Source organism: Sinocyclocheilus grahami, unplaced genomic scaffold, assembly GCF_001515645.1.
Source record: "Sinocyclocheilus grahami isolate Dianchi unplaced genomic scaffold, SAMN03320097.WGS_v1.1 scaffold783.1, whole genome shotgun sequence".
NCBI classification, from domain to species: domain Eukaryota; kingdom Metazoa; phylum Chordata; class Actinopteri; order Cypriniformes; family Cyprinidae; genus Sinocyclocheilus; species Sinocyclocheilus grahami.
Genome location: NW_015505962.1, coordinates 317804 through 324744, shown reverse-complemented (window position 1 = coordinate 324744; position 6941 = coordinate 317804). Strand labels below are relative to the sequence as shown.

Sequence of the window (6941 nt, the reverse complement as noted above, 5' to 3'; positions counted from 1 at the left end):
GCTTGGTAGGAGAATAACTATTGTATTTGTATTATTAGACAGAAATACATATATTACAATTAATGTTATATTAATTGATTTATCGTTTATAAATATTAATAATATATAGGCATAATAAATGATCCTATCTGTCATACATAATATACGGCATTAAAAAGTATTAAAAGTGTGCAGTTGTTTACGATAGATAGATATGGATGCTTAAATGTGACAATTAGTATATGAGTCAAAGACAAAAAGGTGTTTATATAGCAATAAATAAATAGAAAATAAATATCAGGCATATTTAGAACAAAAATCATTTGATGACATATTAAAATCATATTTTTAAGGATCATATATAGTGTAGCCCCAAAAAATTAATTAAATTATATTTTAAATCTTTATATTTTGCCACTATCCTTCACATTACTAGGTTTTACCCAATTGTTAGCAATATGTTTTTAATCATTTAAAATGTGATAGAATATAGTCACTTTTCTTTTACAAATTTTAATAAGTACAGGTCAAAATAACTATATTGTTTCATTTTTACATAAACATATCTGTTACGCTGAATGATGATAAAACATTATTTCACCTATATTTTGACATTTTGTTTTCACAAAAATTTTTTGAAACATATAGACACTTACATTTAATTGATTTTCTATGTATATAAAATAACTTTTGTAACTTTAATTTGATGCAGACACTAAAATTTGACATCTGGACCCAGTAACAGATCAGCTCAGCCCACTGCAAACACATCATCTGTGAAGCTCCTCCCACTGCAATCATATCATCTGTGAAGCTCCTCCCACAGTAAAATGCTGGAATATCTCCATCAGTTCACAAGTGAAGATGAGCATCAAATCATCAGGAAGAGCTGAAATTTGCAAAGACTGAGTTTATTAAAGAGGCCAGAGAGAAGATGAGAGATCCAGAGCCCTGCAAAATCAAACACACTGAAGATACTGAAGAACAAACAGGTTGGTTTCTATCCTTCATTCATAATGCTGACGATTATAAAGCTTCAGGCAGTTTTATATTCTGGCTTGCCGTAACAAGAAAAACCTTTAGAGCTGTTGAATAATTTTGCTGAAGCATCAAATAATTAGGGACACTTCCTATGAACGAAGTACTTTTTTTTCAACAAAATTTATGTTAGATTGAGTCTCCACGGCAGATAGTTAAGATCCAGTCCCGGACAACAGATCCTGTCAGAAAATATCTGTTTTCTCTGGAGTCTGAACAAATAGTCAGCAGGGTTGTCGATACCCAAAACCCATTAACATTAAGTCTAAACTATATTAACACTATCAACCAAGAAGATGACTGAGCAAAGCCAGAGAAGATCAGAAGGAGATGAAGTGATGATAAAAAGGAGCAAAGTTTACTGAAAAATCATAGTTGCGTATGTTTCAGTGCTCAGACTTCATCTGACGGACACAAATCCAACAAGTAGTGTTTTACCAAACACAACAACATCCAATAAACCTTGAGTTTCCATTAACATTCCCTCTTATCTCTTATACATACAGACAAAACAGTTAATGAACCCTTGCAATCATCATATTAAACAATGAAAATACATAAGCAAGGAAAATAATAAGAAAAATATTAAAAAAATGAATGAATAAATTATAAAATAATAAAATTATTTAAATGGTAAATGATAGTGTATTGTTTGATTAAAAAATCTAACAATAAATTACATAAATGGCTAATGATTATAAACGAGTAAACAAATACATTATTATGAATTAATAAAAACAAGAAAATTAAAACAACACAAATGTATGGTCGCTCTCTGGATGCAACACACAGTTTGTATTTGAGGGTCCTCAGATCCTTCATGTTGTTGAACAAACATGAAATAGTTCTCCCTATAAAACATCAGATTTGTGCCTATTATATTTTTAAAATAATAATTTGTAGATCAATGGAAAGTTCCAGGGAAACATAATTTATAAAATTACAGTAAAATTATACACATTTTGTAATGCAATTGTCTACTTTCTGCTGTTCATTTTCATGTCCTTTCACTTTTCAGTTTTCTTTTTACGAGTTAATGACAAATTACTGTTTTTACTTTTGTTTCAGAGTTGATTGAAGATGAGGAGAAAGAAGAATTGAGTGAATTTGAGGGAAAAAATCATGTCAAAAGTGGAGAAAAACCAAAACAGAAAGATTTAAATAAAAGAAGAGCCACAAATTCTTTCATCTGCACTCAGTGTGGAAAGAGTTTCACATGTAAACGTAATCTTGAGCTTCATACAAAAAACATTCACAGTAAGGAGATCATCTTCAGATCCAGCACTTTCAGATCTGATGCTGCGTCCTCACCAAATGTGACACAATAATGCATCAAGCAATAAAATATAATCTGGATAAATCTGTCTTAACCAGACATTACAAGTGACATGACAAAGAAACATTATCTAAAGTTTTCACAGTGAATAAACTTAATCTTCATCTTCAAAACCAGAAGATTTAACTGTGAGATTCAGATCAACTCAAAGATGGAGTTCCTCCCCAAAGAGCAATGTCAGAAAGTTTTATTCTTGTTTATCATTTTGCTTCATGATATAAATAATATAATTTTACTTACTTATGGGTTTCATATTATGTTCAATATGTTTAATAAGCAGGATTGTAAGAATAGGAATACCATTAAACCCTTACTGATACCTATATTCTTACTTGTAAGTCATTAGGAGAGAGAGGTCCATCTCATTAGTTTTCACTTTTACTTAGCTAATTTTTTTATTTGCTCTGAGTAATTATTGATTAAATGTTCCCCTTTTTATTAATACATTATCTTTACTTGTAATATTTCTTTTATTGTCTGCTAATTGTATTTGAATCAGGAAAAAGTAATTTTGTAATTTCAGTTTTAATATCTAAATGCCATGAAGGATTATTTATTATTTTTTTTTATTTTTTTTTTTTTTTTTGGGGGGGGGGGGGGGGGGGTTGTCTACATTAGCAGCTCTTCTTCTTCTAGCGGTGGGCGGATCGATCCTAATATAGTATATATACCAGCGTTGGCAGAGGTGGACACAGTACACAACTTCATTACTTGAGTGAAAGTACAGATACTACTGGTCAAATACTACTCCACTACAAGTAAAATTTGTAAAGACAGATTTTTACTTAAGAAAAAGTACGAAAGTACATGGTTTTAAAAGTACTTAAGAAATTAAAATCTGGAAAAGCACCAGATCCCGATGGCTATCCGGCCGTGTTTTACAAGAGGTTTTCTGCCAAGCTAGCACCTCTTTCTTCTAGCGGTGGGCGGATCGATCCTAATATAGTATATATACCAGCGTTGGCAGAGGTGGACACAGTACACAACTTCATTACTTGAGTGAAAGTACAGATACTACTGGTCAAATACTACTCCACTACAAGTAAAATTTGTAAAGACAGATTTTTACTTAAGAAAAAGTACGAAAGTACATGGTTTTAAAAGTACTTAAGAAATTAAAATCTGGAAAAGCACCAGATCCCGATGGCTATCCGGCCGTGTTTTACAAGAGGTTTTCTGCCAAGCTAGCACCTCTGTTGCCCTCTGTCCCCCCTGCTTTTCGATATTGCCATCGAACCTCTCGCAATCTTGTTAAGGAATACAGATGGCTTACCCGGAATACTAAGGGAGGGACACGAGCATAAGCTTCTGCTTTATGCGGACGATCTCCTCCTCTTCCAATTTAATCCTGATTCCTCTATACCGAAAGCCCTTACAATTATTTCAGATTTTGGAAATGTTTCGGGATACAAAATTAATTTAGCAAAGAGTCTTCCTTTCCCTATTAATCAAAGAGCACAACAAATGTCTTTCAAATCCTTTCCATTCTCAGTAAGCTTTGATAAATTTCTCTATTAGGTGTGAGTGTAACACGCAGATATAAGCCAAGCAAGACATGGTGCAGTGGTCAATCCTTCCTTTATCTTTGGCTAGGAAGATCAACTTCATTAAAATGACAATATTACCAAGGTTCTTGTTCTTATTTCAGACCGTGACATCATTTTTCAAATAGCTGAATAATTGTATTTCCATGTTTCTTTGGGATAAAAAAAATCCTTGCATAAGAAAATAATATCTGGAAAGAAAGAAGGAAGAGGGTGGATTGGCAATGCCAATTTTTTTATATTACTACTGGGCAGCCAACCTACACAAACTGATAATTTGGCTTTCTGATTTATCGAGTGATGAAGCTCCAATTTGGTTACTGATGGAACAGAACATGTGTAATCCAGTATCTCTACGTTCACTGCTCTGTGCTCCAATCCCAGTGAGCAAACACTATTCTACGAATAACCCAGTTGTCTGTGGATCACTCAGAATATGGTCACCGTAAACAAGCGTTGCCTTCTGCCCCTATTCTGTTGAATTCTTCATTCTTCTGTTATAGATTCAGCATTTCAATTGTGGTCTAGAAACTGAATTAGTTGTGTTAAGGACTTTTTAAAGATGGCATATTTATTTCATTCCAACAGCTAAGAACAGATTTTGAGATCCCTCTTATTTTTCACTAACTAATCACCTCTTAACTAATCCCATCTAAATTTTAGGTGCTTACAGGTCCGTAGTTTCATTAAAAACACTTCTGTCCTTCCTTGAACCAACCTAAAGGGGGCTGGATAGATTAGTTGTTAAATATGGACCCTTTTTGAAGGGGTATGTTGTCTATTCTATTTGAGGTTATTCTGTCCCTGCTGCAAGTAAGTTGCACCTCGACAGATAGTTAAACAGGATGAGGGCTGAAGAAAAAGTCGAAACTGAAGGAGTTCTTTTCCAGTGTTTTACTTGAAATCTTCAGTTGCACAACATCGTTTTTTGTGAAACTATAATGCAAACACAAAACATACATTAAGTATAAAGTATGAGTAAAAGTAATTTTTAAGAAAGGAAATACAATCTAGCGTTAATATGTGAGCGAGAACAACAATCTTCTTATTTTTAACAGATGAAATTCAATAAACAATTAAACTTACAGATGATGGCCTCTGGCATGAAATAACAAGTATATAGCTTTTATCAGGGAGAAATCTACTGCTGCATCCCTGCCGTTGTGAAGTGAAATCCAAGATGGCTGCCATGACCTCTAACCTAAGTCACATGATGCGTCTCAACCAATAAAATAAACTCAAATTAAATGACTATACAAACAGTCAGAACAGAGATTATTCAAAGAACCACCTCCCCATCTCTAGACAATATAAGGAGGCAAGGGGAGGAGGAACTGTGAATAGAAATATCAGATACAGCCTGGCAATGGGCAATATAATTGGTACACTCATCTTCTGTATGTATTAGACATGGACTTCTACAATTCAAAGTGCTTCATAGGCTCCATCTGTAATGCAAATGTATCACTTGATTTCATGAAGGAAAGCAGAGGTTTTTACAAACTGTTCTGGTTCAGGAAGCTGAGGAATAGACTGTAACACTTTTTTAAGAGAGACTGAGTTATATTTTTAATTATGTTCTTCACTGTGTAAGGTCGCTGTGCAACAGATCCACCAAAAAGCTGCAGAATAAACACATTCCTAAAACAGGATCTAAAGACTCCCCCACACAGCCATCACGAGATCGTAAAACTGACAACACCCTCATTGTCTGGATTAGTTTCCTCTCAACATGATAGTAGCTAATCCAATCAAGGGAAAAGAGAACTCCTTTGTCTGGACGAACTGAAGAGCCATTTAAGCAACATACGGTTAAGTGCTACCTCGTGACCACTATGCATAAATCCATAGACCCTTTTAGGGCTGACATCACGATTACGTCACAGCTCTAGCTGGAGGCAAAACAAAGTAGACATTCAAAAACAGGTCCAATTCAACAGATTGAAAGTGATAATGTCTGTCAATTTGACTGGAATCTATCTCTTTGTTGTCTTCCTCTGAAGAAGAAAAATAACAATTATAATCATGACAACACTGGGCGGAACTGTTGAAGTGTCTCGCGTCAGATATGTAATGTGTAATTCTTACCTGTGATCGTGACCTCTTCAGCTCTGCAGCATATTTTGGATTTGTTTTACTGATTTTGGTCCCTTGCCCACATACATCTGGCTAAATGGATAAAAATGGTCTCATTTGACACAAAACACCATACATTTTAACACATAAGTGGAAAAATTCATAATTATTAATGAATTTGAAAGTGGTGGCAAAAGCCCAAAAGGCTAAATTTGTTGGTGTTCTGAGTTTTTAAACTCGGCTGTTGGGCACATCTCAAATGGTGTCTTGACCAATTAGACATTGTCTTAGCTCAGGGTGTTGCTTTTTTTCTCCTTCCAATACATAAATCAACGTGTTATTAGTCACATGGTCCAAATTTTCCCACTCTTGCAAAGTGTAAGTTACACATGATTTCTATAATAAGAATATGATAAATTTGACTAAGAATTGACTGATATCATCATTCAATTCTCAAACATACCAAACATGAATATAAACCTATAAACTATTTAATAGTTATTAAAAATGACATACACAATCAGTGATTAGAACATGAGAGATGTGTTGGTTACATTCATCATATAAAGTTATGCATCAGAATGATATTTGTTCATTAGTCCTTTTAGCATCATTTGGTTGATCTGATGCATTTAGTCATGTAAAAGACAGTCTCTGTGTCGTTCTGTGAATGTGAGGGTGTGTTCTGTGAGGAACAAAAGGGTCTAGAAGGAATCTCAGTCTGGTCCTTGTCTGCTAGGTGGAAGAAGTCAATCCGAGAAAGTCTTTAGCTCATGATTTCTATCATGGATTTACATGTGATGGCCGCTGTGTGTCTCTTTGACCATTTATCTTGGTTACTTGCCCCAAATTTGACAAACCCCTTCCTGAGTTGAATTATCAATGTGTTCTTTTGTTTTAATGCTGCAAGCTGTTCAAAGCTGTGAGAGTTGGTTGGTTAGGCTTGCTTCAGCTGGCCCACTGGCTTT

The 6941-nt window shown here is 34.3% G+C and overlaps 1 pseudogene; it reads right to left on the bottom strand.

Annotated features, from left to right (window-relative positions):
- The window catches only part of LOC107561605 (gastrula zinc finger protein XlCGF49.1-like), an 8533-nt pseudogene extending 3531 nt beyond the window's left edge, over positions 1-5002 (bottom strand).
- Between the last annotated feature and the right edge of the window lie 1939 nt (positions 5003-6941).